Source organism: Phocoena phocoena, chromosome 2 (genome assembly GCF_963924675.1).
Source record: "Phocoena phocoena chromosome 2, mPhoPho1.1, whole genome shotgun sequence".
Lineage (NCBI taxonomy): Eukaryota > Metazoa > Chordata > Mammalia > Artiodactyla > Phocoenidae > Phocoena > Phocoena phocoena.
In genome coordinates this window covers 85,669,066-85,683,431 of record NC_089220.1, presented here as the reverse complement: position 1 = coordinate 85,683,431, position 14,366 = coordinate 85,669,066, and the positions used below count along the sequence as shown (strand labels likewise).

At 38.5% G+C, this 14,366-nt stretch overlaps 1 protein-coding gene and 1 pseudogene across 1 annotated transcript in view; both read right to left on the bottom strand.

The window, feature by feature from the left end:
- Positions 1–14,366, bottom strand: part of STARD9 (StAR related lipid transfer domain containing 9) — a 126,243-nt gene that overhangs the window by 77,445 nt on the left and 34,432 nt on the right.
- LOC136143543 (importin subunit alpha-1 pseudogene) lies at positions 11,937–13,976 on the bottom strand (annotated as a pseudogene).

Genomic DNA, 14,366 nt, shown 5'->3' with positions numbered 1-14,366 from the left:
AAGACATTTTTTTTTTCTTAAATTCCATATATATGTGTTAGCATACGGCATTTGTCTTTCTCTTTCCGACTTACTTCACTCTGTAGGACAGACTCTAGGTCTATCCACCTCATTACAAATAGCTCAATTTCGTTTCTTTTTATGGCTGATTAATATTCCATTGTATATATGTGCCACATCTTCTTCATCCATTCATCCGATGATGGACACTTAGGTTGCTTCCATCTCCAGGCTACTGTAAATAGAGCTGCAATGAACATTTTGGTACTGACTCTTTTTGAATTACGGTTTTCTCAGGGTATATGCCCAGTAGTGGGATTGCTGGGTCGTATGGTATTTGTATTTCTTTAAGGAACCTCCATACTGTTCTCCACAGTGGCTGTATCAATTTACATTCCCACCAACAGTGCAAGAGGGTTCCCTTTTCTCCACACCCTCTCCAGCATTTATTGTTTCTAGATTTTTTGATGATGGCCATTCTGACCGGTGTGAGATGATATCTCATTGTAGTTTTGATTTGCATTTCTCTAATGATTAATGATGTTGAGCATTCTTTCATGTGTTTGTTGGCAATCTATCTTCTTTGTAGAAATGTCTATTTAGGTCTTCTGCCCATTTTTGGATTGGGTTGTTTGTTCTTTTGTTATTGAGCTGCATGAGCTGCTTGTAAATTTTGGAGATTAATCCTTTGTCAGTTGCTTCATTTGCAAATATTTTCTCCCATTCTGAGGGTTGTCTTTTGGTCTTGTTTATGGTTTCCTTTGCTGTGCAGAAGCTTTGAAGTTTCATTAGGTCCCATTTACTTATCTTTGTTTTTCTTTCCATCTCTCTAGGAGGTGGGTCAAAAAGGATCTTGCTGTGATTTATGTCATAGAGTGTTCTGCCTATGCTTTCCTCTAAGAGTTTGATAGTTTCTGGCCTTACATTTAGGTCTTTAATCCATTTTGAGCTTATTTTTGTGTATGGTGTTAGGGAGTGTTCTAATCTCACACTTTTACATGTACCTGTCCAGTTTTCCCAGCACCACTTATTGAAGAGGCTGTCTTTTCTCCACTGTATATTTATACAATTTTTTTTTTTTTTTGCGGTACACGGGCCTCTCACTGTTGTGGCCTCTCCCATTGCGGAGCACAGGCTCCGGACGCGCAGGCTCAGTGGCCATGGATCACTGGCCCAGCCACTCCGCGGCATGTGGGATCCTCCCAGACCGGGGCACGAACCCGTGTCCCCTGCATCGGCAGGCAGACTCCCAACCACCACGCCACCAGGGAAGCCCATCTCCACTGTATATTTATACAATTTTTAAAGGTTACATTCCATTTACAGTTACTACAAAATATTGGCTATATTTCCCATGTTGTACAGTACATCCTTGTAGCTTATCTTACACCCAATAGTTTGTACCTCCCATCCCCCCACTCCTATATGCCCCCCCACCCCCCATAACCACTAATTTGTTCTCTATATCTGTGAGTCTGCTTCTTTTTTTATTATATTGAAAGAAACCAGTTTTGAGACTGGCAGGTCCCAGAACTGGATTTCTCTTCACCTCGGCAGCAAGTATTTATTAAATTCCTAACAGGTCCCTAGCACTGCATGGTCTCTGTGGGAGATTTGAAAGACATTTGAAATACTGTCTCGATCTACAATGATCACAGAGTTAGTAAAAAGTTCAATACTTTTACATAGTAGAAGAAGAATGAAGGGTAGACATAACATTATATTTTGAGAAGGAAAAAAGACTGTGGGCTGGGGTAGAAAAATCTTCATAGCATAGGTGGACTAAACCTGTGTCTTAAGCTTGCTTTCAGATAAGTCCCTTCTTTGAATAATGTCCCCCGGATAAAGGCCTTCTCTCTTAAGTGAGAGTGACCTCAGGACTGCAGTACCACAAAATCTAAAATGTATCCTTGTCATTTCAATCCTTCAAGTCAGAATTCTGGGTGAAACAACAGAACAACTAGGTCACTTTACTCTCCCTGAAAAACCTTCAGACCTCCACTTGCCATCTCTTAATACCTGGCTGTCAACTGTGGAAAGTTCATCCCAAGGACTAAAGATCTCCCACCTTAGGAATAACAAACATCCAGGCAAGTAACCCCAGAAACAGCCAAACAAATCTCTCTGCCTCATCGCTTCACTGAAGTTATTTTATTACTCTTATTTGAACAAGGAAGTATGGGTACAAAAAGGACAGACATCAGCAGCTGTTCTTAGCCTCAATGAGAGAGGCCCAACTATAGTGGCAGTGGTCCATTCCCACGAGGCAACCCTTTAGTGGTATGAGAATATCACTCCCTAAAATGAAAATTACTCTGTGGCTGGATATCACAGGGTCTTTCTAGGATCTTCTGCTTGGGATTGATAGACTAGCCCTCTTCTCAGAACCCTCCGAAAGCTAAAGGATCCATGAGCTCCCACCTATAGAGGGAAGAGGAGGAGACAGAAGGGCTGCAATTTTCTTAACCATGACATAGGCCTGAAGAATCTCCTAAAGTGTCCCCACTTAAAGTTTCTCTGACCCTACAGCTACTGCCATGACCATAGAACCAGGAGGCACTTGGAAAAGACCAAAGCACTCATTCTTTATCCAAGTGCATTCATTATATTGCGTTAGTTAGCAGAAAGAAGGAAAAAAAAGACTGAAATGTAAAATACTTCCATCTCATTTTCTTCTGTCTTCTCCAAATGGCATTTATTATCTACAATATAGATTTACCACAACTTAATATTGCAATATAATGAGCAGTTCCAAATCAGTAAGAAAATAATCAACATCCCAAGAGTAAAAAAAAATTAAATAACTGACCAAATGCCATTGCTAAACACAATAAATTTTTACTGTACTTTTCCATCTTTCTACAAATATATAAATTTTATACTGTTATTCATAGTATATAACCTGTTGTGTATTGCTTTTCATTCCTATATTCCTCAAACACTTAAGCATTTTAAACATTTCTGTGATTCATTTTCACAATTCTGAGTTTAGAGGTTCATAACTGACACAACTAACTTAATGAGTTCTTAACAATTGACAATCTTCTTATTCTCATACCAACATGAGATGAATGAAATCCAAAATTCCCATTAGAAAATATCAGTAGCAATTAGTATTTATAATTGCAGCTCAAGGTCAATATTTCCTAGTGGTATGGAACACAAAGAAAAAAAGCAGAAGAGTTACCTTCACTATTTGTAAGCCCTCAATTTCCAAAATTCTATGAACACAACTCTCCTTAGTCAAGCACTCCCGGTCCTGAAACAAATTTGCTAAGTTGGTTGGGTTATTTTTCATTTACTTCCATCTAGCACTCAAGTTCTCTCTTCACACTTCCTTCTTTCAACTGTAGAGTATTTGATCAGAATCAGTGAGAACTCATGAGTTTCAATATAAGTAAATAGATATAATGGAACTGTATGCATGTGTGTGTGTATATACATCTGTATATGCAAATATATATTCCCTAGCTTTGTCTAACTCTACTGAGGAGACCAAGGAACAGTAATATCTCAATAGCAATGATCACACCTAGCACCCAGATCTTGGCTAAATACCATTTCCCATTAATGGGAACAGTCTGAGCATCATAACAAACAATAATACTAACAGACTGTCATCCACTGAATAAAATGGGAAACCATGAGTCAGTACAAATATAAACAAGTAAATAATTTAAAAGTTTGATGAGGAATGGGATATTTACATAGTGTTTCAAAGTACCTTTCGACAAAATATTTATTACAAAGAAGGGAAAAGAGTAACTTTACAGTGGAGAAGCCTAGCAAGACGCCACCTTAATCAAGAAATCAAAGTGAACTCTGTGATATTCCTACCAAAGATGCATAATCTGGATCTAATCGTGAGGAGACATTGAACAACCAAATTAAGAAACATTCTAAAAAATAATTCACCTGTAATCTTCCAAAGTGTCAAGATTATGAATACAAAGAAAAACTGAGGAACTATTCCAGGATGAATTAGACTAGACATAGGACAGCTAAATGCAACAAGTGATTCTGAACCAGATCCTTTTTCTATAAAGGACATCACTGGGACAATCAGCAAAACTCAAATGGGATCTAATGATTAGATGTAGTAATATAACAATTTAAATTCCCAGTTTTGATGGTTGTACTGTGGTTATGTTAAAGAATGTCCTTTACTATAAGGAACCGCACACTCAAGTATCTGGGATAACTGGGTAACAGGTTGGCAACTTTTAAATGGTTCAGGAAAAAATTTTTTTGAATGTACTTTCATCTTCTCTGTAAATCTGTGATCATTTCAAAAAAAATTTTTAAGTTTAATAAAAAGATGTAAGGAAAAATACAACAACAGAAAGCACCCTGGATTCTGAGTCAGGCCTGGGTTCCTACAGATACCAGCACTGCCACTTACTAGCTGTGTGACCTGGTATGAGTAACGTGCTTTGTTTCCTTTTTCCTCATCAGTAAAATAGGGATAACGTTTATTGTAAACAGTTTATTGTAAAAATCAAATGAAGTAAATTATGAGAAAACGCTTAATACATGAAAATTCTAATGAAGCATAAGATATTTATTTTGCAGTCCTGTTGAATCAAATTAAAAAATAACCATAAAGATAAAATGAAATGTACTACAGGTACAAGAAACACATTGTGGCACTACATCAGGGTCTAAACAGAAACAGATGGTATATTCAAATTAGAATCATTCAGGTTTAATTAAGTAAAAAGACTATTCACAAAGGTGTGGGTGTGAAGTAGGAAAACCACAAGGGACAGTGGAGTAACCTGGAACCAGTACCTGGAAATTCACCACCTCAGAGCCAAAATGGACGAAGGGGGAAAAACGTTCACCAAAACCTGGAAGAAGAGAACCATGCGGAGAGCACCACATTGAGAGGAGCTGTGACTTAAGTTAACAGGTGAGGCCAGACCAAGCCAATCCCTCAGGAGGAAACCTCTCCCTCTCATCTGCTAGAGCTCTCCACCGTTCAACCCCAACTCAAGCCAGAGGGCAAGGAAGCCCAATGCTTAGTCCAACAGGTCAGCCTTTGGGGCATAGAAAAAGGTAGAAAACGATGAAGAGTTGACCTGGAAGAGCAAAAGGAAGACATTCAACAGAACTGAATTCAACTGAAGAAGCAGGGAAGACTTCATGAAACAGGGAACATCTGAAGTGGGCCTCAAGCCATGAGTAGGATTTTAATTACTAGGTTGATTATCAAGGCAGTATGAATAACACATATAAAGCTGCGAGTAGTGAAAATGCATGGCTGTCCAGGTGAAATTTAGAAAGTCAGATATGTTTTAAGATAAGACTAAATATTGGGGTGATGCAAAGGACGAGGTTTTCTTTTCTTTCATTTTTAAAAAATTGAGGTATATGGGACTTCCCTGGTGGTCCAGTGGTTACAACTCTGTGCTTCCACTGCAAGGGGTACGGGTTCAATCCCTGGTTGGGGTACTAAGATCCCACATATCACATGGCTTAGCCAAAAAAAATTGAGGTATAGATGATTTACAATATCATATTAGTTTCAGGTGTACAACAAAGTGATTAAAAATTTTTATAGATTATACTTCATTTAAGGTTATTATAAAATATTGGCTATATTCCCTGTGCTGTACAATATATCCTTGTAGCTTATTTATTTTATACATAGTAGTTTGTACCTCTTAATCCCCTACTCCTATCTTGCCCCTCACCTCTCCCCACTGGTAACCACTAGTTTGTTCTCTATATGTGCCAGTTTGTTTCTGTTTTGTTATATTCATCTGTTTGTTTTATTTTTCAGGTTCCACATATAAGTGATATGTACAGTATTTGTCTTTATCTTATTCATTTCACTAAGCATAATATCCTCCAGGTCCATCCATGTTGTTTCAAATGGCAAGATTTCATTCTTTTTTATGACTGAGTAGTATTCCATGACATACACACACACAAATATATATTATATATATATACATATATATATATATATATCACATCTTCTTTATCCATTCATCTGTTGATGGACACTCAGGTTGCTTCCGTATCTTGGCTATTATAAATAACGCTGCTTATGAACACTGAAGTGCATGCATCTTTTCAAATTAGTGTTTTCATTTTCTTTGGATATATACCCAGGAGTGGAATACTGGATCATATGGTAATTCTATTTTTAGTTTTTTGAGGAACCTCCATACTGTTTTCCACAGTGGCTGCACCAATTTACATTCCCACCAACAGTGTACAAGGGTTTCCTTTTCTCCACATCTTTATCAACATTTGTTATATGTGGTCATTGATGATAGTGACTCTGACAGGTGTGAGATGATATCTCATTGTGGTTTTGAGTTTCATTTCTCTGATGATTAGTGATGTTAAGCATATTTTCATGTGCCTGTTGGCCATCTGTATGTCTTCTTTGGAAAAATGTCTATTCAGGTCTTTTGCCCATTTTTTAATCAGGTTGGTTTTTTGTTTGTTTTATACTGAGTTGTATGAGCTATTTATATATTTTGGGTGTTAACCCCTTAACGGTCATATCATTTGTAAATATTTTATCCCACTCAGTAGGTTGTCTTTTCATCTTATCAATGGTTTCCTTTGCTGTGCAAAAGCTTTTAAATTTAATTAGTTCCCATTTGTTTATTTTTTCTTTTGTTTCCACTGCCTTAGAATATGGATCAAAAAATACTGCTGTGATTTATGTCAAAGAGTGTTTTGCCTATGTTTTCTTCTAGGATTTTTATGGTTTCTAATCCTAAATTTAGGTCTTTAATCCATTTTTAGTTTATTTTTGTACATGATGTGGGAAAATGTTCTAATTTCATTCTTTTACGTGTAGCTGTCCAGTTCTCCCATCACCACTTACTGAAGAGACTGTCTCTTCTGCATTGTATATTATTGCCTCCTTTGTCATAGATTAATTAATCATAAGTACATGGGTTTATTTCTGGGCTCTCTATTCTATTCCACTGAGCTATGTGTCTGTTTTTGTACCAGTACCATACTCTTTTCATTACTGTAGCTTTGTAGTATAGTCAGTAGTCAAGGAGCATGACACCTCTAGCTCTGTTCTTCTTTCTCAAAATTGCTTTGGCTCTTTGGGGTCTTTTGTGTTTCCATACAAATTTTATAATGATTTATTCTAGTTCTATGAAAGACGCCATTGGTATTTTGATAGGGATTGTGTTGACTCTATAGACTGCCTTGGGTAGTAGGGTCACTTTAACAATATTAATTCTTCCAAACCATGAACATGATATATCTTTCCACCTGTTTGTGTCATCTTCAATTTCTTTCAGCAGCGTCTTATAGATTTCCAAGTACAGGTCTTTCATTGGGTTGGTCAAAAGGTTCATTTGTTTTTTTCCATAAGATAGCTCTACTAGGGCTTCCCTGGTGGCGCAGTGGTTGAGAGTCCGCCTGCCGATGCAGGGGACGTGGGTTCATGCCCCGGTCCGGGAGGATCCCACATGCTGCGGAGCGGCTTGGCCCGTAAGCCATGGCCGCTGAGCCTGCACGTCTGGAGCCTGGGCTCCGCAATGGGAGAGGCCGCAGCAGTGAGGGGCCCACGTACCGCAAAAAAAACAACAACAACAACAAAAAAGATAGCTCTAGTAGCACTTGGTTGTATTTAACTTCATTTGAAACAATTTTGTTAGATTGTATGTGAGAGCTGTCATATCAGTGCCTTTGAAAAAGACTTATCAAAATTGGTGAATTTTTGTGTAGCCATTTTAATATTGAAGATGGAAGAAAAAAGCAACATTTTTGGCGTGCTATGCTTTATTATTTCAAGCAAGGTAAAAATGCAACCGAATACAAAAAAAAAGATTTGTGCAGTGTATGGAGAAAGTGCTATGACTAGGTTTTCTCCTAGTTATTTCATTCTTTTGGAAGTGATGGTAAATGGGATTTTTTTCTTAATTTCTCTTTCTGATAGATTGTTGTTAGTGTATAGAAATGCAACAGATTTCTGTATTTTAATTTTGTGTCCTGCAACTTTACCAAATTCATTGGTGAGCTCTAGTAGTTTTCTGGCGGCATCTTTAGGATTTTCTATGTACAGTACCATGTCATCTGCAACCAGTGATGGTTTTACTTCTTCCTTTCCAATTTAGATTCCTTTTATTTCTTTTTCTTGTCTGATTGCTGTGGCTAGTACTTCCAATACTGTGTTGAATAAAAGTGGCAAGAGTGGGCATCCTTGTCTTGTTGCTGATCTCAAAGGAAATGCTTCAGGTTTTCACCACTGAGTATCAGGTTAGCTGTGAGCTTGTCATATATAGTCTTTATTATGTAGAGGTATGCTCCCTCTATACCCACTTTGTGGAGAGTTTTTATCGTAAATGGATGTTCAATTTTGTTAAAAGCTTTTTCTGCGTGTATTGAAGTGATCATATGGTTTTTATTCATACGTCGTTTTAATGACTTTCTTCATATCTTCCTTTAGTTCTTTGAGCATTTTTAGGACAGTTAAAAGTCTCTGTCTAGTATATCTGCCTTTAGGTCCTTCTCAGGGGTGGTTTCTGTTAATTTTTTCCTTTACATGGGCTACACTTCCATGTTTCTTTGTATAGTGACTTTTTTGTTGAAAACTGGACGTTTGAACCTAATAATGTAGTAACTCTGGAAATCAGATTCTTTCCTTTCTCCAGCATATGCTGTCTCTTGTTATTCTTTTCATTTATTGTTTTTGTGTTTTTGATTGTTGTAGGCTGTCTCTGTGCTGAGGATCAGACAGAGGTATAAAGCTAAAGTATTCTCAGGTCTTTTCTGAGCCTTTCCCTGGGCATATCTGGTCACTTTTTAATTTTCCCTGTGTGTTTTGTTGTTTTTGAATGCCCTGGTCATAAATATCTGGCTCCCAAAAAGAGAAAAATGAAGTGGGGTGGGGGTGGGGAGAAGGGTGCTGGCCCTTTAAATCCCCTGGAAGTCACTTCAGCAGGATGGGGAGGGACTTGGAGAAAGGTGTAACAACAATGGCTGCCTACCTCTTTGTCTGCACCTCTGTGATCAGAAGCAGCAATTAGCAATCAGAGTAGATTCCTGATATTTGGAAAACAGGGTCCTTTTTGCCCACCCTGACTTCTGCAAGCTACGTGCAAGATGCTCCAGGACCAGTGCATAGCTGCCTGCCACTTGGCTGGGAATAGGGAATGGGTGGCTGCTACTATGTTAAGAGCTGAAATTAACTTCAATTTGTCCTCCAAGTCTTCCTCTGGAAGTGGCAAGTCTTCAATAGACTCCAGAGTTCCAAAACAGTTACTTAAGATGGATTCTGCCAGTGCAATTGTCATCTAGGTGGGAAGACAGATTCCTGCTTTCTTCCCAGAATCCTCTCCTTCATAATTTTCTAAAATACAAATTAGTACCCTCATATTTCCCTACTGAAAGCTGTCTATATTTAAGTACATAGGAATCTCTTTTATTCTTGAATCCATTAACTGAGATGCACCCAAATTATCACCCTATATATGTACTTTTTCTTTTAAATTTTTGAAAAATATAAATATGTGAAATGATATTAATCTAAACAGAGACTCTAACAAAGCCATATGAAATTATTTACTCAACCAATATTTGTAAAGTGCCTATTAAAGCAAAATACTGTGCTTTGCACTACTATTGTTTAAGGATGATTGTTAGGATTACTTTGCACAATGAATACTTCAACAGAAGTGCTTTATTCAACAAACAGTTCATACAACTCAACAACAAAAAAACAAACAACCCAATCCAAAAGTGGGCAGAAAACTTAAAGAGACATTTCTCCAAAGAAGAAATACAGATGGCCAATAGGCACATGAAAAGATGCTAAACATCACTAATCATTAGAGAAATGCAAATCAAAACTACAATGAAGTACCACCTCTCACCGGTCAGAATGGCCATCATTAAAAAGTCTACAATTTTTTTTAAAAGCGCTTTTTCAAAAACCAGAGTTTTAGATTCATATAGCTAGTAACATTTACTGAGCAATTATTTTGTGTTAGGCTCTCAGCACCTTAAATGTTATTAATCCATTTAATCCTCACAATACATCTATGAGGGTAGTTAATATTATCAAAGTTCTCTAATGTTCACATGAGAAAATTGACATCCCATGGGTAGCAAGTACCTCTAAACAAAGCTCTTGCTTTTAACCACTGTGATATTCTGCCACTAGCAAAATAACTGTTCACCAGAGTTATCAGGAAAGGCAAATCTTATCTGTTGAACACTAAGCTATTACCCTACAATTTAAAATTGTTCTTCAAGGTTTCCTTACTTCCTGTTGTTTTGCTTCACGCTGGGAGAAACTTTACCAAGTTTCCTTTGAGTATTTCTAAATAGCAGTCTCAGTAAAATTTTGTTAAAGCCTTTGGTCAAAAACAATAAAATCTGATCCTTCTGCCATTTGTTAATCACTTTTGGAGTCTTTTTGCTCCATTAACCTTTTCGTGTGCACATGAAGAGAATTATAATCTCACCCCCAAATTTCACCGACATTGCTATTATTAAATGACCAGAATTTGAAGCCTTATTAGAGACAGACAAGATTACTTTTTTTTCTTTCTTTGCTGTTTTTCAAACTACAAAGAACACCCACTTCTTGTACCAAGTGAAAAAATAAAACGCATGAAGAAAAAATTAACCTTCCATCCCTACCTCAACCCCTAATCCTACTCATTTAAGTATCCAACAAGTCCCCTTCAGGTACTGACGGAAAGGATATAACCAACAGGTATGTCCTTCCATACCTTTCTCCACATATATAAGGATATACAGTTCTTCGTTTTTCTTTATTTTCATTGAAAGAGACACATATAATGCACGTCAACCTGCAACTTGCTTTTTATCACATAACATAGCACTAACATACAGGTTATTTCCCATAGATACAACTCTTCCTTTTTTCATGCATACACAAATCCACAGTTACACAAACACAATTTAAAATAATTGGGGAACTTCCTTGGCAGTCCAGTGGTTAAGAATCTGCCTTCCAATGCAGGGGAGGTGGGTTTGATCCCTGGCTGGAGAGCTGAGATCCCACATGCCACAGGGCAACTAAGCCCATGTGCCGCCAACTACTGAGCCTGCGCTCTCTGGAGCCCACGCACCACAACTAGAGAGAAGCCTGCGCACCGCAACGAGAGATGCTGCGTGCTGCAACTAAGACCCGATGCAGTCAAATAAATAAATAATTAATTAAAATAACTGGACTATCATGCATGCTGCGGGGGCAATGCTTCTTTTTATTTCCTTTCTATTTGCCACCCCTCTTTTCCCTTCCTCTTTTCCTCATACATTAACCCCCACCTGTGGGTAAGACATTAACAACTGGCATCATTTCTTGTACTTCCCACAGTCATAACCATAAATGCACACAAGCTCACTCACATATTTATGGGTTTTGAATTCTTCTAAGACATCTGCAATATATTTCAGTGTATATGTACCAAAATTGAGTCAATCGTTCCCCTATAAATGGGCAATCACTTGTTTCTACTATTTTATCCCTACTCAAAATGGTTCAAATAAATATCCTTGACCATATATCCTTATTACTGGTGTTTTTATTTTTATAGAATATGACCCTTACCTCTAGACACTCCAAAGTATAAAGTCTAAATTCCTCTATCAGAACTGCAACAAAACCTGAGGCCTCCCCTGAACCCTCTAGGCCCTGACTGCCTGCTGACCCACAGCTGCTGCTGCTGTTTTTTTTTTTTTTGAAGCAAAGGGTGAAATAATCTTTTTATAGGACACTGCAAGATATGAAATTCCACACTGAAATTAAGAAACCCTTTGAGAGGAGAAGCTTCATACAATATGCACAGTTTGGAACTGTTCAAGTATAGTTTCCTTGTAAAAAGTAGTTTTACCATAGCAAACCACATTTAAAGAGCTCTTAGAGAAACAGTAAGACAAACTTATACCAAACATAGTACACGTCTGGTATAATAAACTTATGCTTTAGTTGTACAATCTAAAAGTGGTCCCAGAATGCCATCCGGAACTTGGGATGTACAGCCTTCAGAGGCAGTTTCTGGCACAACATTTTGATATTCTTGTTCCTCCACAGGGAAGCATTTCTCAATCAAACTTAATGAAAATTTGTACACAGACTCATTTTCATGGTTTTATAGAGCTTCAGTTTTGTCCAGACCCCTACATTCTTCAATTATACTAAGTTTCTCAGTTTCACCTAGTTTCTCAGCAGCCTGGAAGACACCTGAAATAGCATTCAGAATAAGCATGGTAATTTTGGTATCTTTCACAGTTCAGAGGTTCATCAACAATTCTACTATGCCCCAACGAACAATCTGTTACACAATCTGTTCAACTGTTCCACAACTTTTCTAGCTGGTCACAGCCCATAAAGCTTCCTTTTGCATCTTAAAGTCTGCCTTAGAACACCAATGAGGAATGGAACGAATCCATGATTCACAACTCACTGTATCTGGTGATGGTGGCCAGCTATGGTATTTGATATTGTCCATATATCTGCTAATACTTCTGGACATCATGATACAGGAGACGAACTAAACTAGGAAGAATTTGCTCCACAGCATCTAACAGGGATGCAGGATTCTTGTTGCAACAAAGGTTTGAAAGTGTCCAGGTAAGGTGCTACAAGTAACCACATGCTAAAGATGACACATTAGGAACTGCAAGAAAAAGCCAACAGTGGATCAACTGCACTACACTTGATAGCCTAGTCAAAAAAAACTGAACCATCACCTGCAATGTTTCCAAGAGCCCATACACCTTGTTCACTGATGTAAGCATGGGGAGATGCCAGCAGAGAAATGAATGCTGGGACAGTATAGCCCCAGTCTGTTTTTCTAACATCTTTATTGGAGTATAATTGCTTTACAATGTTGTATTAGTTTCTACTGTATAACAAAGTGAATCAGCTATACGTATACATATATCCCCACATCTCCTCCCTCTTGCGTCTCCCTCCCACCCTCCCAGGTGGTCACAAAGCACCGAGCTGATCTCCCTATGCTATGCAGCTGCTTCCCACTAGCTATCTATTTTACATTTGGTAGTGTATATATGTCAATGTCACTCTCTCACTTAGTCCCAGCTTACCCTTCCCCCTCCCTGTGTACTCAAGTCCATTCTCTACGTCTGCATCTTTATTCCTGTCCTGCCCCTAGGTTCTTCAGAACCTTTTTTTTTTTTTTAGATTCCATATATCTGTGTTAGCATATGGTATTTGTTTTTCCTCTTTAAAGACTTACTTCACTCTGTATGACAGACTCTAGGTCCATCCACCTCAGTACAAATAACTCAATTTCGTTTCTTTTTATGGCTAATATTCCATTGTATATATGTGCCACATCTTCTATATCCCAGTCTGTTCTGATTGACTGATTTATGCATGCATGCTGCGCCGGGTCTTAGATGCAGCATGCAGGATCTTTAGTTGCGACATGCATGCAGGATCTAGTTCCCCAACCAGGGATCGAACCTGGGCCCCCTGCATTGGGAGTGTGGAGTCTTACCCACTGGACCACCAGGGAAGTCCCAGCCCCAGTCTGTTCTGACGTCCTAGAGGCAATGTTAATGAGCACCCAAGCAGATTCAAACTGAATGGGACTAAAGTCAGTTCTGCCCAAGAAGGACACAAATTCTGGAATCAAACCAGCCCAGATTATGTTGTCTACGGGGGGCTGTTTTTCCTAGAAGGCAGTTTCCCGGCAGCTTGAGTCGCTTGGAGCTGGCTTTCCAAACTGCTATTGATGCCTTTGACAGTATCATCAACAGACCAATTTACAGTGCCCTGGTTGTTTTGGTTTTCTTGCAGTGGAGAAGCAGCAGCCTCAGGAAGCAACCTTACATTTCTCCTTTTCAGCACCTGGTCATCCTTCTTAGCTTATTAGCTTTCCTCAGCTCCACATTAACCAGTATTCAGTGCAGCCTCTTTTCTGTACTATCATGCCCTTGAATCTGTTAAGGCAGGCAGCTGGTGAGTTAGCATTCCTGTTGCTGGACATGGTTATGAGACACAGGGAGAAAGCTACAGAGCCAGCTCAGGTTTCCACAGGAGGCTGTGCAGACCCTATAGCTTCTTGACTTAAGAAAACTTGGGGCTAGAAATGGAAGGAAGCTGAGACATATTCAAGTCTCTTCTTTCTAGATATTCTCTAAGCATGTGATTTCCCCTGATTCTTCAACCTCTTGCCACGATGTGCCCCCAAATGATTTTCCCCACCACCCTGTAGAATACTAGAAATTCTCTCCATTAGAGTAATTCATCTGAGTTTGCTGTAACTTCACAGTGCCCCTATTAAAATGCACATGCTACCAGGAAGGACAGAAGGATACTTTGTTGTGAATAGAAAAGGGATTGGAGAAATTATTGTGTGCTGGATAAGATGGTGACC